This window comes from Simochromis diagramma, unplaced genomic scaffold, assembly GCF_900408965.1.
Source record: "Simochromis diagramma unplaced genomic scaffold, fSimDia1.1 OVJJ01000705.1, whole genome shotgun sequence".
Lineage (NCBI taxonomy): Eukaryota > Metazoa > Chordata > Actinopteri > Cichliformes > Cichlidae > Simochromis > Simochromis diagramma.
The window spans coordinates 5,028,316-5,055,508 of NW_024387448.1; the positions used below are offsets into that span (position 1 = coordinate 5,028,316).

The 27,193-nt window shown below is 41.5% G+C and overlaps 1 long non-coding RNA gene across 2 annotated transcripts; it reads right to left on the reverse strand.

Annotated features, from left to right (window-relative positions):
* Positions 1–796: 796 nt before the first annotated feature.
* On the reverse strand, positions 797–24,699 carry LOC120722776. 2 transcript variants are annotated; one of them, XR_005693589.1, is made up of 4 exons: positions 24,597–24,690; positions 24,365–24,482; positions 23,511–23,593; positions 797–1,440 (listed from the first exon to the last, which is right to left on the reverse strand). It is a non-coding gene; the product is annotated as an uncharacterized LOC120722776 (long non-coding RNA). The 2 variants fall into 2 exon arrangements; XR_005693588.1 differs by having other exon boundaries at positions 24,365–24,699.
* Positions 24,700–27,193: the final 2,494 nt, after the last annotated feature.

Sequence of the window (27,193 nt, forward strand, 5' to 3'; positions counted from 1 at the left end):
CAGCCACCTAGGTTAATCCTTTCTGGCATAATAGTACCCTGGAATTTAATTCATAGCTTCTTTGGTCACTAGCAATTTCTTAGACTTATTGGAAATATATCTTCTCCCCAATGCTGGCACTGCAACTTCTGCATGAGTGTTCATTTCACGCTTTGGAGAGACAGAGTGAAATGGACATAATGGACTGACGTGTCTTTCGTGATTAAATCGTGATTAAAGGTTGTTACAAGATCAAGGACTCAGAGTAATCAATATTAATTTAATATTAACTTGAAGTATGTAAGCACGTCCAGGTGCATCACTTCCTATATTGTTATTTATTATTATTGCTACTACAGAAAATGTAATCTTTGGTGTGTGAAAAAAAATTTTTGAGGTGCTTTTTTTTCTAAATGTCATCTTAAATGTTATCTTTCTCCAAAGCATGGGGTCAAGATTTTTTGTATAGGTCTAACTTTAACCTTATTCTGTTTGGGATCTATTTTGGATCAGGTCTAATCACTGGAGTTCTTCAAAAAACATAGTTTTCCTTTGAGTGCTGCTCAGATGGGACATCCAACCCAATCAGAGCAGGTAAGATGACATTCAGCATATAAAGCCCACACTAACATTTGATAACTGGTACTAAGCAGTTATAGCAATACTGGGTCAGTGTTATTCTGACCCAAATTTTTTAGCCCAGTGTATTTGTGTGTATATATATATATATATTTCCGTTTAGTTCCAGCCTTAGCACAACACATTTTACTGCTCTCCCTGGTAAGTCCACACGTTGAAAGAAGAGACCACTTTGACATTTCACATAAACACTAGGATTAAGCTTTATTGATTACACATTTGCTTTTGTGTCATTGACACATCTGTACATGCATGTATTTCCACCAGTACTTTTTGTACACAGCATCTTTTCTCAAAGTTTTCAACAATGCCACCCTTTAGAAGAAGCACACATTTAGACAAATCTGGAAAGAACAATAAAGTAAGTCTCCAAAGGACAATGCAATTACAGCAGCGCACATCAAAAAGCACAAATTTGACAAGATGTAGTATCTATAATTACTTACCTGCCTTGTTTTACTCAGATTAAGCAAATTACTTGAGTGTCTTTTGGGCAAACTGAATGATTGAGATAAATCCAAGCAGTAACTGGTGCATCATGTGTATTATCCATGAATGGCTTTGTATCTTAGTCCAATAAAGAAGCCAATCTAACCTCAGTTTTAGATTTAAAGCTGTTTTCTGATTAATTAACTCCAGTCTTTCAGGGTTTTTTTTTCTTGTCACTCTGAATGTGGATTGGGGTGATCAATGCACAGCTACAGCTGGTTGAAGGGGACCAAATCCATTGAACAGTTGATTTGGTTCCATTTTACCAGCTTTAGCAAAGCATTTTAGGGTAGAATCTGGTCCAGAAGAGGTGACAGGAAGAAGTGAAGATGCCTGAAAGAGACAAAGCCAGAGAAAGAAAATGATAAGAAATGACACTGTTCACACCCACGTGTCATCAATAAGCAGTAATAAAAAATTTGTACAAGCTGCAACAAACCAAACAGCACAATGTATCAGCAAACAGGCATTGATTGCTAGAAAAAAAATGTTGCCCTTAAAAGAGTGCATGTTACTGCTTAGAAGAAGCCAGATGATACAAAAAAATGTATGGATTGCAAAAGACCAAGGGAAAAAGATGAAGAACAGAAGAGAGTGAGTGAGCCAGAAGGTAAGACAGAGAAAGGGGAATAGCAGGTAGGACGGGTGATGAAAAAGAGATGAGAAAAACAGAAAGTGGGGCCCTGAGAGATAAGAGAGGAGCACATATAAACAATGGTTGCAGACAAACTTGAAAAAACAATGAATTCATCACCTAACTGCCAATACTGCTAATGAAGCCAGTGGATAGGACAGCAGGAAAATTAACTCACATTGACCTCTAGCCTTACACGTGGAACATCTCCTCCTCTCTCCATTTCACCCAGTCTCTCCTCACCAGCCGTTACTGTTCTCACGTCTATGCACTAAGTTCTGGCCCATAGTTGGGCCTGTTCAGTGTGGTGGCACAAAGATGATGTACTCAGCAGTCTTGCTGCATGGCTCTGCTCGTCTTTGGAACAACTCACTCATTTCCTGGTTCAATTAGCCTAGCTAATCATTTAATCATTAGAAAATAAACTTTTTAAGCAGACTCATGGCCCTAGAAACGTATTGATATATGTTGTGTTTGGACTGTACTTTTTCATAATTGACTGATCTTATATGATAATCAATGGCTTAACTGAAATGACAAACCTGCTAAAGACTGTTTTTATATTAACAAAGGATCCGATACATAAGTGGACATGGGAAAGGATGGCTCGTACTGAAAATTATTAAAGTAAAGTTTTGTTTTGAACTCTAATGTGAAAAGATGCGTACCATATGTGCATTGGTAGCATCAGATACAAACTGGCTGGAACAGACCACACTAATCTGCAAATGGAGCTTTCTAACAGAACGGCCACAAGTAACTCATCGGGTATCCTTCCACACTAAGCTTATATAGGCTGAGATTTTTAAGTGTCTTAAGCCTGCCCACAGTTTCTCTGTACTGAACACGGCTCCACCCCTTTCTCATTCAAATCTCAGAACACAGACATGTGGTCATATATAAACTAATTCAGATAAATTCAGATATTTTTATATTTTCAAAAGCATTTTTTTCTTCAAGCTTTTGCCCTGAGCCATCATTTGTGAGGTGTTCACCAGAGTCTTTTGTGGCAGGACTGGGTTTGTTGGTGAAGGTCATTTTGAACTGTGGGGGAAACTCAACGGGTGAGTACGCTAACGCTGACTAAACTTTTAACAGTTTTCCTAGTTGTCAACAAATCTCAATTGTCATCTTTCCTATTCCACTGGTGACAATGAAAACACACAGTTTATTCTAACTCAGTCCCACCAACGCCATACTGGAACAATAAATATGGGTAAATCCACAGCTGAAGAAATTCACTGTTTGCGCCAAATTGAATAAAAAAAAAAAAAATGTTGTCCAGCAGTCACAGCCTGCTGTGTGTAGCTCTACTGAGATTTAGCACTTCAAAATGACACGTGTAATTGTGAACTTTCAGTTCTGTATCAAATCTGTCAAGATAACAAATACAACAACCTAACACAAATCGCATAAAAAAAAGCGTAAATACTAGCTGCAGATGTAAAGACAGGGTCCGTCCAGTATTTCTTTCTCTCTCCTTCCATTTATTTAATAAACTTGCAACCTATGAGACCGGCAAATTGATGAGGAGGAGGACGCATCCTTGAGTGAGGAGGAAAAAAGAGGGGGAAGAGAGAAGGGAGAATGACAGGAGGAAGAAAGCTGGAAGTAGCACACAGAGGAGAGGACAAGCCTGCATGGCCTGAATTCTCTACTTGTCCTCGAGCTGCAGTTGCTCTACCTCTGCAACATGCAGCACTGCAGTGTGCATGTGTGTGCGTACTCTGTGCTTCCAACAGAGTATCCTGTGTTGATTCTCATGTCTATATTTGATCCTGGTGTTGCAAGTGTGAACTGTGCCTGTGTAGTATGTTCACACAGGATGGATGGTGAGGCTGAGTACTACCCGGCAAGCTTCTCTGTGTGGTCAAGCACAACTATCAACTTCAGAGGAGAAAGCGCTGCACACTGAATCCTTTTCATAGCAGGATTTTCAGTAGATTGAGGAGAGAATTCCTGCCTTTGCTTTATTCTTGCAATCTGTGGCCCACACACTCATCAAACAGGCAACCCTCCTTCACCCCACACACCTCCACTCAGATCTGACATCAAACAGAATCATTATAAACAGAGCGTTTTATCATTAACTTCGCTCAGATGCCTGCTGAAGGCTTCACCGGTGAGTGCTCTTTCAACATTAAACTGTAAGACAGCTCTGTCAAGATCACAACTACAATAAGTAAAGGTGTTAAGCATTCATAAGTTTAGCAGTTCAGGAGCTCAGCGAAGTGGACTTTATATATGTGGGTTGGAGTGCTTAGTGTGTGTGCGGGCCCTCTTGCTTGCTGCTACTGTAGGTGCCCTCTATGAGGCTGACTGCATGGTTGGAGATAGGCTGGCTATTTTTCTATTCTGGGACCGTGCTGTCCGCTGCATTCCTGCCCTTATATTGGAGACAGAGGGGAGGAGGAGTTGAGGGTTAGGGACAGCTGGACGCCTGCAGAGGAGCGAGGGAGAGACGGAGCGGTAAAGACAGTTAGGGAGTCATAGTGGGAAGGTCAGTGGGGGTGCACGGCGTCCCTGGGGAGGCTCACACAGTACAGGTAGTGTTACGTAGCAGCTGCCTGCCCACAGCTAAGTAAGGCCCCAGCAGGAGGAGTGACACTTTGAAACCAGTCCCGCTGTGGACTCTGTCACTCTTGCTCACCATGATATTTTCGTTTCAGATGTATGGCCTGACACCGGGGGCTGCACTAATACAACCTGCCATACGCAGCCACTCCCCTCACTCTATCGGTCTCTTCTCTCGCTGACCATGTCATGCGTTCTGCCTATCAGTGTCCTACTGCTTTTTCGGTGTCTAGCTGACTGACTGCCAGACCTTGGTTCTCCATCAAGCGCCAATACTGTGGGAGGGCGAGGCCAGGAAACCTGTCAGACCATCACTTCCTGTCACATCAGTGTGAAACCCCTGATGGTTCTGAGGGCCACTGTTGCAAAATAGCCATTAAAATCCACTTAAAACCACAATAATCTTCTGTAATGCGGCATTTAAATGAAGCAGATTTATACAAAGCATCCTAATGAAGGTCTGTGTGCATGTCTGATGAAGATGTTTGCCAGCTGGTAATTAGCTTAATGCAAGGCGCACCATAGTAATGAAACAAGTTGACCTGTGGTCAGGCTGTAAACTTTATCTTCTGTGGCTGGCTGTATTAATTCCCTCTAATTACCTAGTGACTAGAGGCAGAGGGAAAAGTGGGACGTATATCATCAAACTAAGCTTAGACATTTCAATTAAACCTAATTTCTATGGGAGATGTGATGTAAAATAAAAGTCCATCAGCAGAGACCAGCCTTTAAAGACTTGGGGGCTGGTGGGTCAGCACCTCTCAAAATCAAAGGACCTGTGCCACGAGGTTAGCAGTGCTAATGCTGCTGCAGTCCACTGCAGACACCGCCTGGCTGCCTGGCTGGCTCTTCTTCTACCACCGACCCCTCCTCCGCAGCATTCGGACGTGAGCAGCGCCCAGCGGCTGACTCAGCACTTTTCCCACGCCTGATTGGTTGATCAGAGGGGGAGGCAGGAGTGTAACAGGGCCCGTTATCCTCTGCTCAGCTGGTTCCTCGCTCTCTCCCTGAAGATAAAACACGTCTATTGGATTAAAAAAATAAAAGTTTCCTGACCTTGTGGCGACTGCTTGCCTCAGGTGCCGCACCGTGACTCTTTCTTTATCAACCGTCTCAGGGTTGCTACGGCCTTTGATGATTCTATCTCAATACTGTAGTTCAAATTGTGGAGCAACGTTGACATAAACAGTGAGGGCAATTGGTAGACCTTTGTGTCTTCCAAACTCACCTCTCTTTGCAGTGGATAAAATACCATGATCGGGTTTGCTTGTGGCCAATAAATGCATCTTAGCTTGGGATCTTTAATGTCTCTTTCATTAAGCGTGTATGCAGCACTCATACTTTGTAATTATTGCAGCGTTTATCTTCTGCTGCTTTTGATTTTACCTCACAATGATTTAATCCTCAAAGTCGCTTTATTCCTTAACCTTTTAATCTAACGCCAACACCCTTAAGACGATCAATACCTATTTAGATGATATATTTAATTATATCCTCACGCTTTGGCCCTCCCACCACCACAACATTTAAACAGGATTTGACTGTTTTCAGCACTTTAATTTCCTTTTTTACAAATAGGACCAAAGCCTGTTTCCTTAATAAACCCTCTCTTCGAGGACTTTGTGAGTTTTCAGACTTGGCAGGAGTGAAATACTTTTCATTTAAGGAGCTCTACACAAACTTTTGCCATCATGCAGTTTGGATGCAGACTGCATGGGCTAGCCATGAGCTAGCCAAGGTTAAAACAGTGATGAGACAAGCATTAGACTGTCCTGCACTTTTATACTGCTATGTTATATGTCAAAGATATATTATGTATATATTATGAATATTAGCATAATGACAACAAACACACTTAGACACGACACTAGCTATTCTGCCCTCTGCTCTCATACTGGATATTACTGTAGAAAACAAATGTTAGTTATGCATTTGTTTGGCTTTGTGCCATTGCATGTTTAAGACAAAATTCATACAGTTTGACCCTGCATATAAGTTAGCATTGTGACTAATATTTTCTGGTGTAGTAGCATTTCTTCTCAAGTATGACTTTGCTAATGACAATGTTAGCAGGTGAGATATGGTTAGTCAGTTGGCTGTAAATAATCGGGCCATGGTTTAAAAAAATGGTAATATTAACTCCTCGCTCTTAAAGGCAAGAACGTCTATTTTTAAAGTTACATTATAGTCGATTTACAAGGACAAGACTTTGATAAATGAAAAAAGTTATATAATGCAAATTTAAGAGCAAAGGTTGAGACAGTAAGTGTCCTTAATGAGCCATTTTATTTGGTAATTTCACCAAATATATATTCTGAAAGTTGGAGCCCTATTTGGATCTCCTCACATAGCACACATGTGAGTCTACTACAGTTTTACTGCCCTTTGGACCTATCCACATTATAGCAGCACACCATCAATAACTGTAATGAGATTAAAACACACACACATTTAAAAAAGCACAGGAAAGCTCTTATTCCTGCCAATGTAGCTGTGTGTGATTTTATGCGATAGAAAATGCTGAGATGTAGCTTCAAAACTTAAATGGAATTGGTGTCTAAATATGCTGGAGACAGCCAATATCTGTAATTACACGCTCATAAACTAATGTAAAGATATAAAGAATTCCTGCATACTGGGCTGTCAGTAAACTTCTTGGGAAAGCAGAGGAGATAAATGGCTCCGATAGACAGTAATGAAGAGAAAAGCCCCTGTTTCTCAAGGAAAAGGAGATCAGATAAGGAGAACGAGGAGTGCTCCAGAAGTTAAATTAAAACAATTTAATGAGCAGGTTTTTGATTTTTAAAAGAAGTCTTTGAACGACATTAAGGGGGAGAAGACGTCATCCGGTTCGGAGAATGATGTCATGTTCCATATGCAGTGGCTGCCAAACCGCAGCAGACCTGCCTTCTGTCTTCACCTTTCTTTCTCCCCCTCTCTTCTCTCTCTCTCTACCTATGCAGGCTGATTGTCACTCTGAGCACGCTCCAACCTGCCCCTCCCCACCCCCATTCCTCGTACCTCTCCCCACTCCCCCCCCACCCCACCCCCTTTCTTAACGAACCACCGCTGCCACTTAGGTGTTTTAGTCATGCATTACAGGCTGCGGCAGGGCCACAAAGGCGTGCTTGATATACACTCTGTTGTGAAACAAAAAATCCAATGCAGTTAAAGTCAGAATGGGCGCTCGGGTGTAAAGATAGCCCCGGCTGACGTGTTCTTTTCTATTGCCAGACAGTGGGACACCCACTCTTTTAAAGCTTGAAAAGCTCAGAGACGGAGAGGCTTCATAACAGTGTCCTTGTTTTAACGTGGGACAAAAAGGAACTAAAAGAGGGCCTGAGCTAGTTAGAGCCATCTAGATTACAATCAGCGGCAGATGAGTGTCTTGGTTGTTTCTGTGAAGACGTGTGTCGGGATGGGTAGGTGTAACCAAAGTGATAAGGTTTTCACTTACAGGCAACATAGTGGGAATAAAGAAAGTTACAGTGTATCAGTGGCGGCTCCTGAAAAAAATCTCAGGGGGGGCAATTTTTATGATATCGACTAAAATGACCCATTTAATGAGTACATCAAACAACACAATTTTAATTTGTTGCTAGGTGATTAACTCATACAGTGATACCTCATGCCGTGATCAATTGATGCCATCAAGTCGACTAAACCTCTAAAAATCCCTGGATTGTCTGAGGAATCACTTTCATCATGTCCCCGCATTGCTAGCTCAAAAGCACCACAAAACTTAATACAATCGATGATTTTAGATAAAATATGACGGTTTTTATCTACCTCTTCGTTGTGCCTTCTTAAAGCAATCCGATGTCCATCATCTAGCTGCGCCGCTATGCTAGTTTTCCCTAGCACAGCTAGCTTTACACTGTTGTCCATATGAACTCGTGAGCTTTCATGTTTCTTGATTCGTTCGGAGAGGTGCTTTAAGTCGGTTTGTCCAGATTGTGTCCACGTCAAATCACACTTGTCACTTTTGAACAGTATGCACGGGAAACAAAAAAGTGCATTAGCTGTTCCACAGCCTGTCAGCCACGACTTGCGCTGGAACCAACTCCGACGAAAAGTCCTGTTGTATGCTTTTGACTTCTCCTTCGTTGCCTGGGTTAGTTGAATTTCGGGCTTGTCAGGTCCCAACTCTTTAACTTGCAGTTTTTCTGCCATTGTCCTTCTGGCAAAAGGGTAGGTTAGAAGCGATCTAACCGAATTTGGGGGAGGCTGTGCCTCAACCGTTAACAATACCGCTGCCATCGTCTCTCTCTGACCTTATAGCTCACTTAGGCTACTGACTGAGGTAAAATTCTAGAACAGCAAATCTTCGCGCGTTTTCTGCAGGGGCGCAATTTTAAGCGCCCCCAAACCATTTAATTCAGCGACGCTGATAGGTCAAATATTTATTATTTTCCCCTGGCAACCATTTAATGATAGGCTATTTCGCTGCATATCAAGGGCGCTTTGACGAGCGCCCCAGAAGAAGAAAAACACCGTTTGTTGGTTGAACTTTAATGAGTCAGCTGGTGAAAATGTTAAAATACGCCTGGCTGTATATGGGCACACACATAGTAAAACTATCATTGATGAATTTTTTAAAAATATATATTTTTACTCCTCCACATTTGGGGGGGCGGAGCCCGAGCGCCCCCTATGGGCCAGCCGCCACTGCAGTGTATCATTCTATTGATACATTTTATTGGTCTTCTAATCATTGGTTGGTCATAGATGAATAATTTGGCTATCATGTTAAATTATGAACATAAGTAAACTACAAGTTTGAGCCTTCTGCATCATTTAAAGCAGGGCTAATCAGTGTCAGTATATGAATAAGGACTACACAGGTATGTGAAAAGGGGCTGCTCATATTGAGCGACTCAACAAGGTTGACTCTCCAACTGTACAGTTCCTTTTAGCTAAAAGATCTTCTTTGACATTTGATTTTGCAGTTTCCAGTTTTACTGCTTAGGTTTATTCTTACTATCATCATTCATTCTTTCCACTTAACAGTAAAAACGATAAAGAAAAAATGAAAAGCAACCTGTTCAGCAACGATACAGTGCACAAACTACAGATAGGTTCTCACATTATAGGGCGTCAAACTACGGTGTTAATCACAAGTCTCTGGTGTCACAAAAAAACATAAATGCATAAATGATGTCCTTCACATACTTTATTGCAATGGCCAATACAGCACTGACGCCACAGAGCAACAAAGTGCACTGAAGGAGTCAATGGCGTGGATCACAATCATGTGGAAGAAAACAGGACTCTAAATAAATGTCAATGTTGGTCCGACTCTAATAGAGACTGTAAGAAAGTTTAAGGGAACAAATCTGTGGTGCTTTAATCTCCACTACGTTTACATAAAACAACTGTGCTCTTTACTCCACTTACCTCCAGTAACGCTGTGAGGAACCTTCAAGTCATTTTTGACCAGGATATGTCCTTCAACGCATATATTAAACAAAGATGTAAGACTGCTTTCTTCCATTTGCGCAACATCTCTAAAATTACAAATATCCTGTCTCAGAGTGATGCTGAAAAACTAGTTCATGCATTCATTACTTCCAGGCTGGACTACTGTAATTCGTTATTATCAGGAAGTCCTAAAAACCCGCTGAAAAGTCTTCAGCTAATCCAAAATGCTGCAGCAAGAGTACTGACGGGGACTAGAAAGAGAGAGCATCTGTTTAAATCCAGAATTGAATTCAAAATCCTGCTCCTCACATACAAGGTCTTAAATAATCAGCTGATGAAGACTTGCGGATTAGAGGGCTAGTCTGGTCTTGTTTTTCCTTTACTGGCCAAGCAGGCATGATAGAAAGCTGCTCCTTCCTGATCTTGGTTCTGCAGGAGGTCTCTGCCTGTTAAAAGGCCCACGTAAGGCCTCGAGCAAAAACAGTTGGACTCGACGACTATCTGTTCTGATTTTAGAAACAGAATATCACTTCAATCACCAGGATCATTTTAGAGAGTCACTCAACTTGTTCTTTTCAAATCCACAATGAGATCTCATCCCATTGAGGTGCCGTGCTGATGCCCCCAGATCTGACAGGAAAAAAATGTTTTCACTCTACGAAGTGGAATTCGTTGAAAAGAAACCATAACTGCTACAATAGCCCCAGGCTAATACACAACCCACTCATGATGTTCACTAAACCTATAGTTTCTACTGTAGCCCTGCTGCTGATACAGCACTACTTCTGGTGTGTAAAGCCCACTGTTACAGATGGTAATCCAGCTATCATATACTGTAATAGTCTCTGTGCAACAAAATGGAAGCAATTATCTCAAAGCACACAACGATCGTTGGAACAGATCACAACGCATAACTCTTTATTGGTTTGGGAGATTTACTTTCTGCGACTGGCTCTCTCTCTTTGTAATTCATGTTCTTTACAATTCTTCTCTTCTTTTGTTTCTTCTCTTCCTTTGTTTATTGATCATTTGTTCCTCGGCTTTCTCGTTAGTCTTGAACCCCTTCCTGGGGCTCTAACGTAGCCTTCGTGCCACCACAACTGCCTTCTTCCTTTCTCTTTTCTGTCCCCTACCTTGCTCTTTTTTCCTTCCTCTTCAATAACAGAAGTTCTGAGCAGTGAGGTGATGACAGGGGAATGCTAAGTAGCCTTGTCCCGACGCCGCACTCTCCTCCTTTTAGATGTATGTGTACTTACAGGAGGGAAGAGAGGCCAGACTCTGCGCTCTGCTTGCTTGACTGACGGACTCCCTGACTGACATGGTCATTTTACCAGCTGACAGTCCACAGCTGACTCACTGCTTTTGCTGCCTTGCAGGCTGCTCCACTAATCTTCCTCTTCTATCGTCCTGTATCACTGGCTGTGGCAGGCTGGCTTGCTGACTCCCTGACACTCTGCACTCCAGCACACTGCTCCCAATTACACTCCTCCTCTGGTAGACTGAAGGGAGAAGGATGCATGAGACCCCACTGAGACAGAAGACGTGCTGTATGCACATAGAAATCGCATGGGTAACTACTGCACTTAATGTAGATCATTGATGCTAAGACACCAGACACGCAGGTGCCAATTTATTCAATAAGTAATGTAATTTCTCCTAAATTTGGTCAAAATTACGATTTCAATTACTGTCTGTTTCAAACATCTACAAACCACCAATATCAAAACTCATAGTTGCACTAGAGGATATGTGCAGACTAGACAAGATTCATTCTCTGGAGACAATGAAGGTCTATGCAAAATGTTTGTGCTCTTGACTGGATAAGAGCCAAAGGGTTAAATCTATTGTATTCTTTCATGTCTTCTCTTTCCACTCACCCTGAGATCAGTTGTATTTGAGGGTTGCCCCTGCATGAACCTGGTTCAAGAAAGGTCTTCCTGTTAGAAGGCCGTTCTTCTGCCCCACCGTTACCAAGTGATTGTTTGTAGGAGATATACAAAGAAGAAGGCGGGATCTCTAATACTGATTTAAGCTTACTCATAATGTGCCCTGACATTGCCAATATTGCTAACTATCAATATAACTGAAAAGAATTCATGTTCTTGACAATATGATTAAAACATTAAAATGTTAACTAGACTTCATGATGGAAGTCTACACCACATTACCAGCACAAACTACAGCAGTCTCTGTTTTTTTTGTTTTTGTTTTTTTTACTTTAACCAATTAGCTTTAATTTCAATTCAGTTTTACTTTGAATTGTACAGCACATAGCACCAAAATCACAACAACTGTTGCCCCAAGGAGCTTTAATAGATTGATACATATTCATAAATATTTTATACAGGTTTTAAGAACTATAACAGTTCCTCCTGTCCTTCTTCATGAGAATTCCTCTAAAAATGAATCTAGACTACATGAAACCATTCTTTCCCACAGTCTTCCTTCACTATTCTCATAACCAGTAATCAAAATAACAATGTGCCCAGGAATGCATTATATTCTGAGATATACCTTATGAGATACATCAGTGAAACTCTACTTTATATTCCCTGAGATGCCTCTCCAGGCAATATATTTTTTGAAATACTGCGGGACATGGATGGTAGTGCTCTCAGGCAGGAGTTGCATTACAAAAGACACTGGAGCTGTTCGTTCAATAACCCAAATGTATTTTGAAATAATTAAAGAAAAAAAAGTGCTTATTCTGGGACAAGTGATAGCCACAAAAGAAACAATTAAAGTGAGGAAATGCCCTTTTCTAATTTTTTGGTCAACGGACAACTATTGTGTCGTAAAATTGTAAATGTTATGACCTTATAAATGCAGACAGAGTGTAATTAGAATATCAGGATAACTGTAAACCCTAGCGGTAATCATGGGGAGGAGGGGTGTCAATATAAGGGGACCTCGCATGTGAAAATATGTGTGTAATCTCCAGCGAGCAGAGAGAAACAGTAGCAGAGGGGACGCAGAGGAGGGGGATGTGGTCCACCACCAGCACCACCACAGTGCCCTTGTTCCTTTAATTACTTCCTCTGCTTCACAGCTTCACTGCATAACAATTATCCTGCGTGTTCATTTGAAGGGAGCAGACCCCCTCTCCTCATATCGTGCAGTAACGGACATCAGACAGGCTGTGATGTCAGCAGCATCACTTGATGTGAAGAGAATACTAGTGGGAGCCATTAAATTAGACTCGGGTTAATGCAATTGTCTTTTACAAACACCCCTACCCACCCATCTCTACCTCCTGCACAATAAACATGAGCAAAAGTTGCCCGTAGCATTGCTCAGTCTACATGTAAAGTTTTGCCTTTTCCTCTCTGCATTGCATCTTAAGAGCATTCAGCAGATACTAGAAGAAAGGCACTACAGATTATAAACCCCGCTTATGTCCCATAACTGCTACTATCAATTATGCACTGCTGGAATGTTAGATTCTTCAGCTTTTAGCGCTTTAATGTGAACTTACTATTTTTGCAGTGCAGCACACTCACAAGGATAGGAAGGGGTTGGGTCTTTTGCAGTCTATTGGAGTCTAATTCAAGCAGATGTCTGTTTAATTGATCGAAACAAATTACCTCAACATTGATCTCTGTCCCGGCCTAAGCGACTGATCTGCTATTTGGAGCCACACTGTGTGTGTGTGTGTGTGCGCGCGTGCACGCTCGGGGCAGGGTGAATCCTTTTTGGCTCTGACACACTCAAAGAGAACGTATGGCTTAATCGCTAAATGATAAATAGTAATTTGCTTTCTGATTGTGCTGTGTTTTCTTCATTGATTGTGAGGTTTCCTTTGAACTAATGCACCATCATTCTAACATTAAACCGCTGGGCCAATTAACTAATTGACTTTTAAGGCCCATAATTATGAGAAATTCATTAGATGTTTGAAGCCGTTTATTATCAAGGCCTTATCTTCTTTCTTTCATCGGTTGTAAATTGTCTCTTATAATTCCAGAGGCATATGTACTGTATGACACATGTTCCATCACTAAAAAGCTCTTTCTGCGTCTGTACAAGACTCCTTTAATGTCTAAGACCAAAAGAACTTTTATAGGCCAAAAAGAGACATCACTACTCATATAGGTACACGTATTTGAGTTTTTATATTTTTTTAAAGCTCTGCATACTTAAACCAAAGATTATACATATAAACTTTTTTTTAAAAAAAACTTTTGATTTTGGATTCAATATTTTTTAAGCCTCAGCATCAGTATTTTGTTTACAACATGCTAGGTTTAGGACCTAGAAGCATGAGCACTAAGTTATGCACTAATGCTAGCTTGTTTGGTTAGCAAACTATAACTATAAATTGCATGGAGTCAAAGCAAAGAAATCCATATCTACTAATTAGTGCTAAGTAAAAAAAGTGATAAAATACCACAATTTCATTCATCAAAACTGAAGTACAAACTTTCAGATTACCTGAACCACAAAGTAAGCTATACTAGTTGTCAAATAATACTTAGCCTAGCCTAGCAAAATATAGATTGGTTACAGCTGCTTGTAGTGGCACAAATCTCAAACAACCTACCATCCAGACAAGTGGAATATTAAGTTAAAAATAAATAAATAAGTGGAAAGAAAAAAAACACCCTCCAATTAGCATATTTATCCTTCAGTCATTTTTCATTCATTCAATGAATATAAGTCACACACACATATGTGTTTATATATACTGGAAAACTGCAAACTTTGGCTGAAGCCTATTGCTGATGCTACAGATAAAAAAGCTTCTACAGCTAAAGAAACAAATCACTGAGCTACCGCCCTCAGAAAAGGTGCATTACAACCATGTAATGTGAACATTAAAAAAAAAAACAGAACATAAACAGCCAGATGAATCAATACTGTGGCTGGGTCTGTTGGTGTTACATATACATTCTAGAGCTACTTTCTGAGTGTTTATGTGGCCATACCCACATTTCATTTAGACCGGTATGTGTGACGGTATCTATGTGTGTGTTTTATATATGTGCCCATTGTGTGAGCAATGACTTTGCAGGGGGTTTCAGATGTACATTTCCCCTGAGATTAGCTTTTGAGACATAAACATAGAATGGGATATAATAGGCTATGTGTGTGTCCTTGTATCAGGGCGAAACGACACATACATTACCACTCCACCACATCTGTTTCAACTTCCATTACTCTTTACCGCTATTATATTCTGTAGATTGCTGCCGAAGCACACTTACTATAAACATGATTAAAAGAGAAAAAAGTCCCGGCAATAAACTCTGACACTTAATATCAAACGGCTGACTTTACAATCTTCTCTCCTACAGTCTTGTCTTCTACTTCCTTCTGTCTTCTGAGATACACAGAAATGCAGTGCAAGGAGGCATATTAACAATTTAAGAAACTAAACTCACCTATCTAGGGCACCATTAAAAATATAAAGGCCTCATTTGGAGCCATTTGTTCTTCTATCACTACACACCTCATGATGCCACATAAAGTCACCCCTGATTAAAATTCGAGTTATATTCAGGGTTGCGGGTATCTTGTGTACTGCAGAACCCTGCAACCATGTTTTCACCTTTTTTAGAATAAAAATGAAAAAGGAACTTCACAAATGTATCATTTTTCCAAATTTTGAAGTGAGCCATCAGCACTATAACTAGCTTCTGCAAGTGTTTCTTGTTGGTAATTGCTTAAAACATGTTTCCTTATCGTAATGTACATAGGGGCACTGACAAAATAAAAACACACATGGTGTGTTTTTGTTTAAGTAGACAGCAGCACATTAACAAGATTTTACATTCTGAAATACAATAATGTACCCTGTGTGGTGTGCACTGTGTAAAATCACAGGATATACACCAAACAGACCCTACTGATTTGGTTACACTATAAGCTGCAAAAAATTCCCATCAGTTGCCATTGCTGCCTTCTATCACTAGTTGCTGTTTCAATCGTTACCTATCACTTTTCAATGCATATGTTAGTATGTTCTTTGCAGAGCTGACAAGCTTGGTGAAAAGCTGCAAAGCTTTAAAATATATTCTGCTTCTGTAGGAAATTATTTCAAATGCCTTGTAGTGATACTAAAGATAAGCTATATTTGAGAAGGACAGGTAATTCATTTATGGTATGGGTGGTATAAATAAGGCTACTGTGGTGTCAGAAGACACTCCTACTAGTTGGTAGAAATATCACTTAATCTCTAACATTCTTTACACTAACAGAATCAGAATCAATTAGTGGTGGACAGAAACATAAGTATATTAATACATCTTTTTAAATCCCAAAAATTTGGTGGCATTGTCCAACAAATCATCAACCTAACAGTATGAATAGCTGTTTCAGAGAGGGTGAACATCTAGTGAGGCACAGTCAGCAGATTAACAGCGAGTGTTGCTTTATCAGTCTGAAGAAAGAAAAAAACACATGAATCTGGTCTCTAGCTGTTTTTTAAGGAGAAATACTGCTCATAATTAAATCAAAGTCTTTGTCTTCATTTTGATTGTGAATCACTTTGTATATTCTGAGTTAATTTGGTCAATCTGAATTGAATTTAAATTAAATGTGTTTAATTAGTTTGTGAGAAATTTGAACAGGAAGGGTCATTAATTAATCCTCTGAGCTCTAATCCTTCAACAGACACTGTTGTCTGCGTGGTTGGTGAAACATCAATTTACAATCCATTGATGATTAAAGCTAGGGTTGGGGTTCAGTTAATGTTGACTCCTTTTTATAGAATTTAAAGAGAAATGTAAAGAGATTTCGCTTAAAATGTAACAAATTCTTGTTTCTGTTTAATATATCTGGCAAAAACCCAATGCTACCCCTAATCTCCAATAACCTTGTGAGTCTTTAGTGTTAAGATGCAACTGCTTCACTTTATGCCTAGGGCATAAAATCATAAACATCTAAAAGCTTTTGGACAAATGCCTGTATAAACTCAGAAAAAACGCAGGTTTGGCCTCTAACATAATCTTGCCCTGGTTGATTGACTGGTTTGCTTCAGCTGACAGAGAGTGGTGAATCAAGCACTTCTTTACACATGCGTATAGTCAGCTGGATTGTAGGCTCTGCATTAAATTCCATATTCACAGAGGCAATTTTTTTGTAAGTTGCTACAGTCAATGTTCCACATGACTGATCTGTATGTAACTACCACTAATCCCTCACTGGGCCTGTGGATTACAAGCTTTGCCTTTGCCCTTGTGTGGACTCCAAATGGGGAAACAAGTCAGCCAGCCAGCCAGCCGGTAAGCTGGCAAGTCAGCCAGCTTTGGCATTGGACTAAACAGCCAGCAAAGAAAAGCTGGAAGAGAGGGTCGGGGAAGCCCTGAGAAGAAGCTGGAGTTCTCAAGGTGTGTGCATGCCTGTATGTGTTTATGTATGCGTGAGTATGTGTGTGTGGATGGATGGATAACTGTCTAGCGCAGAGCGAGTCAAAGCGGTGGCATTGGTTTACTTTTAGCGGGGCCCCCCAGTCGTCCAGCTTTGGCTGTCTCAGCACGGTGCCGCAGTCAGCATTGTTGCATATTTAATGTCCTGATGAGAGCTTCCACCTGCTGACACAGGCAAAGTGACAGAACAATACCCGCCCAGCCCCACCTCATACCCCCCCCCCCATCCCACACACACACACACACACATACACACAGGAGGCCCTGAACACCATCATCAATCCAGCCTTCGCCTCGCCTCATCTCACACGCTCACTCGCCACAACTCCCTCCGCTACGATCCTACTTCAGTCTACGCTGCTCTCTCGTTTCCCTTTTTTTCCTTTACCACCCCCCACCCCATCCGCATCTCCTCTATCACACACTTACTACTGTGCCCTTCTATCTTTGAATTCTCCCACAGTACAACGACCTTTCCCGCTGCTTCTTAAAAATCACTGCAATAAATCCCTCCAACATAAAAACACACTCACACACTTGTACTTACTCACAAGCACACATACTTTACGTTTCTTTGTGTGTGTGTGTTGGGGGTGCTGGGCAGGGGGTCTTTATGAATATGTTCTCCAGTGATGTGTGGAGCCTCTTCATTTGCGCCTGCTAAGATTAGAACTGTCTCTCATATTGAAGCTTAATTAGCTTTGAAACAAACACACGACTGCATGTATTGTAATGTTAAACAATTCTTCCTGGCACGAAGCTGTTCTTCGCGTTTATTACCCACCCCCTTTTTTTCTCTCCTTGAAAAATCACATTGGCAGGAAGTGTAATCCGACTGCATATCCCTGTCAGACCAGTCGCTCCCACACAGGCACAGCACCCCGGGGTGTACACCTGACCAGGGCCAAATTACCGCACTGAAACTGGCCCAAATAATACCTAAACAGGGACAGGTAAACCTTAAGTAGGCCACATACAGTATTTATATACAAAGTAGGCCAAAATCCATACACTAAAACCTGACATGATTGTTATACCTGCTCCCAAACCACACCCGGATTAGTCACTGTTCCAGCACACATAGACATACTGTGCCTCCCATACATACTTAATCAGAGCTAAAAAATGATTACACAAAGACCTGCATGTCCTGCTGGCTCAGCATCCTGAGACAGATATCATACAGGCTCACACTGTGGGTTTGCCTCATCGTAAGTCTTTTTCTTTCACTTTTCCTGTCACTTTTCTCTCTCTTAGCTGTCTTGTAAATGCCATAAGACATAAACTTCCCCCACTGCAAAGAAGTTGACAGAACAATCAGACCAAGTAACTTGAACGAGAGGTGAAAAATTTAGACTTCTGATTTCAAATGTCTACAAGTAGGCCAACAAGTTGAAGCCAGATCCAGACAGCGTGACTGCACGCAGGCGTCTAAGCGCAGTAATCTGTTAGAGAGGCCTGCAGCCAGTCTCTTCTTCTTCCTCTTTCTGACCGTCCTCTCAGGCCCATGCTATCCATTAGCAAGCATTTAATCACTGCACCATTTACTGGAAACCGCTGTCTGTCTGTAGTGTGGGTATGTCTACTTGTGTGTCATTTTGTAGCATTAGCAAATTCACACAATGTATTCTTAAAGTAAACAAAACGGACTTCTTAAAAACTAATCACCATCACAGGGTGTAGGGAAAAAAATCCACTTTTGTCCAAATGAACTAAGAATTAAAGACAAATCTGAAAATCTATGACAGCCATGTGGAAAATGTCGACCAGAGTTTAGCTGCATCTACACTTTACTGATGTATGTATCTCATTGAGAAGCTGACTGGACTCAATTGGGCCACATCAGGGCAGAAAAAAATTTTCACATACCTTGCCTGTGATCATGTAGCATGCAGATAGATTATCTACAGCTAGGATGTGGAACTAAAGTAAAATCTTCTTCATCATGGTGGATTTGCTTTGCAGTTAAGTTTAAAGTTCCTTTCAGGTTGCTGCGCTGCAATTTCTCCCGACCTGGGATACATACTTCTTTACATTCCATAGTTGCTCTTGTTCATATGGGCATATAAAGAAGTATGTCCCCCAAGCAGGCCACTGTCCTTGGTGGCGCATCAGGCCTCACACCTCCTCCTCGCTGCCAGCCCAAAACGCTCGTCAATGGGGAGGGGAAAAAAAGTGTCGAATCAGGAACTGCGCTGACCACTGAATGCATTTATGACACTCACCAGTAGCACAGGCTTCAGGGTTCACTCCTCCCATCCCAATAGAGAGAGTTCTTTTGATGCTAACATGCCAAACTTTTCTGCCTATTAGAATAAGGACCCAGCTTTTTGTTCTGACCCGTGGACCAAAGAAGAGCTGAGATGATTTAAAACTTGAATTAAAGGAGAAATCCATGCAGCTAGTTTACACTTTTTTTTGTTGAAAAGAAAACACCTACAGCTGCCACCAACAAGTCACTATCAACGCTTAAAACACTATGAGAAGACACTTGTAATAAGCCACTATGTCTGCCCACCATGTGACCGCTGAGCTTTGAAATATTGTACATTATGAAGTGATTTTTCTCAAACACACACACACATGCACACACAGCACGCAATTCACCTTGAGTGTCATACTTAGAGGTTCAGCTACTGTGGGGTGAAGGAGGTGTGGGAGTTAGAGAATGATGGGAAATAAGGGAGATGTTGCACTTACCTACAGGCAGATGTTGGCTAGAAGCCCCCCAGCACGTACACACACACACACACACACAGACACACACACACACGTAGGCACACAGATACAAGCCCCCCCACCCCCCCACCCCACCCCACCTCCTCCTCCCCTCGTCTCTCGCTTCAGCTGGGATGATGCACCAAAGAGAAGAAGCAATAAAGCGAAAGCACAGAAGAAAAGGAGAGTAGAAGAAGAAGTGCTTCGCTCTCTCTTCCCTCAGTCTGTGTCCCAGGTGCTGCCTCTGCAGTCTGTGTGTGTGTGTTTCGCCACACACTCACTCTCTCTCTCTCTCTAACATCCTCACTCTGATTCTCTCTTTCTCTCTCGCCCTATCCTCTCTTTATAATCTCTCCCTCTTCCTCATACTGAAAACTTTTAGTCCGGTGCACAGCTGCTTGTCCCACCGGTCCTCCACCACTGACAGCAATTTCCCCCCTTTTTTTCCCTCACCTCCCATTCATCTACCCTCTCTCTCACTCTCGTTCTCTCTGTCACACACACACACACACACACACACACACACACACACACACACACACACACACACACACACATAAACATTGTCCCATGTAGTCTATAGGCTGCCATGCTATGCAGTCACCCCCTGACTGCCCACTCCCCCTCATATAGCATGTGCTCTCATTCCCTCTCTTTTTTTCTCTCCTGCTCCCATGCGCTCTCTCTCTCAGCCTTCTGCCTCTTTCCCAGTCAAACTATAGCGGTGCTACACTTCCATGCTGAGCAGACGGTGGTGGTGATGATGAGGTTTGAATGGCACATGTGGTGCTGCACATGGTCAAAGTGGGGACAAAGCAAGGGGGAGAAGGCCGAGTGAATTAAATTAATCTCTGTATATGTCGTGTGTTAATTTGTAAATGTATATCAGTGTGCATAGACTGTGTGTGTGTATGTGTGTGTGTTCAACTGCCCTTGTTGCTCCAGTGAATCCTATTCACCTGAAGTCCCTTCCCACAATCACAGACACACAAACACATACACCCTACCTGCTGGCACACACTGTCTGCCCTCTCGTATTAGCCTCAGCCCCGAACTCCAAACAACCAACCAGCCAAACAACCAACCAACCACCCGATCTCCCTCTGGTACACACATATAAATACACACATCCCCCATCTCCTTCCCTTCCCCCTTCCTCCCCCCTCCCCATCCCCTCAGAGATCAATACCAATTTATAGGCAAATGCACAAAGGCTGAGTCGCGCTTTTAATGAATTGAACCATTGCTAACGTCAGACATCTAATGAAGGGTCTGAGAGAGGCGTTAAGAAAACCTATGGCGGGAGCTGCAGAAAGCGTGTAAGGGTTATTGGAAGTGTGTGTGTGTGTGTGTTTGTTTGCAGAACTGTAGGTTTTTGGATCACAGGTTTTACTCTAATTTCCAGTCAAGATCCCCATTAAGGTATTTAACTAATATAAGACAAGTTCGAGGATAAAATGAGCATGTTCTCCATCCACAAAACACTAATGCAAACCCCCCCCCCCCCCCCAAACTATTAGTAATAGAAAAGAAAGAAAAATGGGGCATGCACTGCTTCTGCTAATCTGCAATGTCAGGAAGTCTCTCTTTGTCTTTGTTCTGTCAAACTTTCAGCTTGAAGGACAATTAAAGCTAATAAAATCTCCATGAAAGCGTGCATTAAAACATACTGTTGACACAGCACAAAGTTCTCCCCAATATTCTATTTGTTAACATACAAGGAACAAAAGACACATTCCCCTATATAAGAGTCCTTCCACAGTGAAGTGGAAAATGGATATTTTGTAAAAGCTTCTACATGCATACATTTTCCACTTGTGTTTGTGCCTAACCACTCACATATTGTATATTGCTTTTCCATGCTACATAATCTGACTCTCATGTCTTGTCCTGCACTTTGAACACACAAATTGCCTGAGTGTATCAACTGCAAATGCAGAAGCTAGTATGTCATCTTCTCTATAGCCGCCCCAATAGCCCTTTTGTGTGTTCCTACCACTGTGTAACCAGTGCCATGGGGGCTGCACACATCAGCCCTGCCCGCCCAGTAATTAAACTAAAAGTCTCTTCCATAAATCACAGTCGTCTTCTTCTTTTCTCCTCTCTCGTTCCTATCCTATTTTCTCTCCCAGGGATGGAACGAAAGTTTTGTAAATTACCAGCTATGGCTGGTAAATGAGAGGGGCTATGCACACTACAAATCCAGCTCTAGACACAGACACATTAAGAAGAATTAAGCTACCTATCTAGCTTCTTTGCCATCATAGTCACAATATTCCTGGCGGGAATTACAATTCTCCAAGGAGAAGTAGCCAGTTCCTGCAGATTGCAAGAGCTGCTCAGCATCTAATGTGCACCCTTGCTCCACTATAATACATAGTTGGGAATGTACCATCAGACAGGACTTCTTTAGAACAAGGTGAAGTACTAAAATGTTTTCTCATACATGCAAATGAAATTGAAACAAATATAAACCTCTTCATTCTTGTACCCTCTCAACATTTAGAGTTCCTATGGTTAAGCTAACACAGTTTCACACAGGCTTCTTTTCATACCAAGTGGAGGATAGACACATTCCCTTCAGTCAGCTGTGTCTGCTAAAGCATGTAAAGCTATGGAAGTGCTCTCTTACAGGGATGGGCAAAGATACCCGACACTTTGCCACCTCCTGTCAGTGCTCTGGATGCTTGACAGACAGCTGACTACTGCTGATCTCCCTGGTATCTGCTAACTGGGTAAAATTAGCCTGGACAACGGCAACACAGAGAGAGAGAGAGAAGGAGAGACACTGGAAGAGAAGTAGGGGGAATGATAGAGAAGGATGGGAGCATATGCAGGACACTTTTAGAACCTTGCTCTTACTTTAAACTTCTCTCGCTCCTTCTCTCTGGAGAGTGACACATGTGTGTGTCTATAGATAGAGCCGAGGCCCCGTTTGGACAGCCGTCCCAACACAATGATGCAACTGATAGAACTCACCTGTGCTGCACCATGTTCAACACCATGTATTATGTTCTGCTGCTGCCATATGGAAATATAGTGGCTCACATGCTGCATAAAATGCAGTGGAAAGTTTTCTAAAAACTGGTGAAAAAAAAATGTGAGGCGATGTGATGACTTCACATGTGTATCATGTACATGTTCACAATCTGAGTAAACAGACAATGGCAATAGCACAATAAATAATTTTTTTAAAAAAGTACTTTAAACTTGATGTACATTGTATAAATTCATATTCCATAAAGAGAGACTGTGTCATTTCCACCATTTCCAGTTTTCATTCTAAGGAGTTTTCACTGAGTGTGAAATACTTGCTTCATCTGTCCAGAATGTTGAGTCTCAGAGATAACCCTTGACCTTTCAACCCTGTCCAACATGCAGCATGTTGTAACACTTTCCCTGCTACCACCAATTAAAAAAACAGCGGCGCAACAAATAAATAAGAAGACTGTTTCCAGCTTGCTCACTCACATTTGGAATTTTTTCTTTCAAACCAGCAGCTAAAAAACAAAACTAAAATAACAAAACTAAATACTGTACTCTGTGAGAAGGTGAACAAAACAATGGTACACATACAGAAACACACAATATATGCAGTGTGTAAGCACTATGAAAACAAAGAAAGCAAAATTTTAAAAACACTTATTCTACAAATCTCTAAACACACACTGAGGCACTTCAACACCTACCGTAGTAAAGGTGATCCAGATGGGGATGGTGGCCCATGCAGAGTGAAGCAGTCGCTGCAGGCGGAGTCTCGCCTCCCTGGGAGCTGAATCAGCGATGGAGAGTTTAAGGATGCGGAGAGGAAAAGGGGAGGAGGAGGAGGAGGAGGAGAAGGAAAGAAGGAGTGAAAGGAGAGGAGAGAAAAGAAGAAGAGGGTCATGGGACTTGTGACTATCTCTCTCTCTCTCATTGCTGGATGCAAAAGGAGGAGGGGAAAAACAGGCAGACCAAGAATAAAAAAAAGACATGCATGTAGAATTGAGAGTAAAAATAGTGGCCATAAAAGAAAACCATAGAGGTTTGTGTAAGAGGATTCGATTTTGAAGTGATGACTGGGCAGTGAAATGCGTCAGCCGGCAGCTGCCCGTCCTTGCGCACCACACCAGGCCATGTAAAGTTAGAAGGAAGACAGCTGATCAGACTACCAGAGAAGGAGATGGAGAGAGATAGTGAGTGCTGACAGAGCTGAAGGACAAATCGGGAAGAGGGACAGGGAGAGGGAGGGGTAGGGAGAGCGAAAGAGCGGGAGTAAAGAGAGGCAGTGCGCAAGGAAAAGAGGGAAAATAACGTAAAGAGTAAAATGAAATAGAGAAGAATGAAGGAAGGATTTGGAAGGTAGAAAGGAAAAGGCAGGAAAATGAAAGACAGGAAGGTAAAGTAAAAGGAAATGGGAAAACAAAAAAGAATGGAAAAAGAACTGAAAGAAGGAAATGCAGAAACGCAGAGGTGCAATGTTTGGAAGAGGAAAAAAAACAGAAAAATAAAAACGAGCAGTTGAAGGGGGAGCTTTTAAAAAGTAAACTTAATTATTTCTTACTCTTTTCTGTCTTTCTTGTCCTTTTGCTCCCATATTCCACTCAGTCACTTTCCAGATATGTCGTCCAGAGGTTGGTAAAGGCAATTCCTCCGCAGAAAAAAAAAAGATGAGGGAATGACTACAAAAAAAGAAACAATAACAAAAAAAATAAATTAATTAAAAAAACACTTAGATATCAAATTCTTAAAGTAAAGTAAAAAAGGGTTTTTAATGATAAAAGGTCATCTGATACCGCTTATGAGCAGTGATTTGTACGTTGACTTTTTTTCAATATGGGTGTCAAAAATAGTCGAAAGAACATTAGAATGAGAACACTGAGTGAGGGAAAAGCAGCGTAATCAGAGGAAACCCCCACTGTCCCACGATTTTTATACCAAGGTAAAGAACCGAGGCACACACCCCTCTGTCAGCCCACCCATGTAGGCAAGAACCACGGCCTTATTTAGAGAAGCATGGCAAAAAATAGCCTCCCAAGTGTTGCTTTGAGGTGTCAGGGGTGGGGTGGGAGTGTCTGTGTACAGAGGGTGGGTGGGAGAATAGGAGTGACAAGATGGGAAAGACTTGGAGATGAGAAAGGTTGGGTCAGTGGAGGTGGTGATGTAGCCGCTTTTAATCATTCTATCTGCTATTTGACTAGTGTGGCCTGAGCTTGATTTACTCACCAATCTTATCTTGTTTTCACCAGTGTCATGTGACCATCCTATAGCTTCCTATGCTCAGAATGCATCATCTGCTGTACTTACAGATTACCATCCCTCTCCAGTGTTTCCTCTGTAAGTGATCATTACATTACCACCAGCATTGGTGGTAATATAATGTTGTAATGGATTTTTTTGGTATTTGCTCCATGTTATATCTATTTGGTGCTAAAAATCTGCACTCCACTATTTGCATATATGAAGTAAATGCAGTCAAATCTGTAAGTATTTGGACAGTTTCTCAGTTTTTATGAATTTTTCTCTGTACGATAGAACAATGCACTTTGATCCAAACAGTCAAGACATGATTGAAGTGCAAACTTTCAGCTTTATTTATTCAGTCATAATTGGTGAGAGCCTCAACTTTGACTTTATAACACCAACCTTAACTCTTCTGAAGAGGCTCAAAAATGACTTTTAAAAATGTGTTATATTTAGCTTTCCACATGTTATAAAAATGTGGAAAGTTAAAAATTTTCTTTGTTTATCTAACGACTGCCAAAACCTCAGAGAACAATTTTAAAAAGTAGCACAGAGTTGGGGTTAAGGTCGTCACCAATTATGACTTAGGCCTGATTTAGACTTCAGTGGGAAACCTTTGTAGAGCCTATGACGTAACCTAGTGGTCAATGTCATTTTCCACAATTATGCTTGTATATGGTTACATGTTAATTACCACATGGTCATGTCCTGCGGTTACAGACAGTGTCAGCTGGAAAAAAATTCAGTGCCGGGACTTTTTTCCCTCTTTGTTCTGGTCCATTTATTTTTTTTTTTTTGGAGGCAAACATTTGCTTAGGTTTCCATTCCTTTGTTCTTCATGTCCATTCTGGCAGTTTCCGTAATGTCCCTGTAGTTATATTGATGATTGTTATGCTGTCAATGATAAATTCAAAAACTGCAGTGAAAAAGTAGCCGGAAGCGCACAGGAGGAATCAAGGGTGCTGAACAAGGCCAATCACAATATTTGAGGGATGTGTCCCGACGTGTAGTTACATTTCTCGGGAGGTGCACGTCTGGACTGAAAGCTTGAAGAGCATCTCAGCAGACAAATTGCAGTATTTGGTAATGTCTATGAGGAGACAAGGGGCTTACATGCAAGTATAAAAAACAATTATACAAAATTTATAATTTTGTAAACTGGACAATTACTTTTGAGTCTCTGAAAATAGGGGACTATGTATAAAAATGGCTGTAATTCCTAAAGAGTTAATGTCAGTACATGCACTGTCTTTATAGGCTTGCCCTTTAAAGTTGACAAGCTTTAATACTGGCACAATAGAAAAAACCTTCTTAAGCCTGAGATCCCCTATGTTCATCCCCTTGTCACCACCGCCCTGCTGAATCTCCCTGCTGTATTTTTAGAGCTGCCAAATAAAGATGCACGGGGCCCTCCACTGACAAACCGGAAACCAACTATCACACACACACATCCCCTCCCCGAATTACCAAGCTGTAGTCACAGCACCCAACCCCAGTCCTGCTTGGGACTGCATCACATTTGGCGACACCATGGGGTGGTGCTATATATGTATGGACCCTAAAAAATTAAGAGAGAAGGGACCCACATATAGACAAGTAGGGTTAGAGGTGTTCACTCTGTGAGTCTCTGATCCAACAAAGAGTCTCACGGGAGACAAATGTATCTGTGAAGGAAGCAGCCAAGAGACATGGCAAGATGGAGAGAGAGAAAGAGAGCGAATGAGGGGGCCTGGGAATTGAGAGGACAGGAGAAAGGGAGGAGAGATGGGGAAAGAAAGGATATTGATTTCCACCTTAAAGAGGCAATCTCCGCTTCTCAGGAGCTCCAGGGAGTAAGCATGTATCTGTGCCTGTATGTGTGTGTGCGTGTGCGTGTGCGTATGTGTATGATCTGTCCTGGAATCGCAGACTGAAGACAAGGGTGCACACAAGCGTGCACACACACACACACACACACACACACACACATACACACACATAAATACACAATTTGGAATGTTAACAATGTTTAGAAAAAATGAAACAAAGCGCAGAGCAAAAGAGAAAATAACACCTTTAAACTAGTCATTTTGTGCCCTGCCTCCTTCAAAGGCATCCCACTGCTCTAATTAGTTTTATTAGCTGCAATCTTTTTCCTCTTTTGAATTTT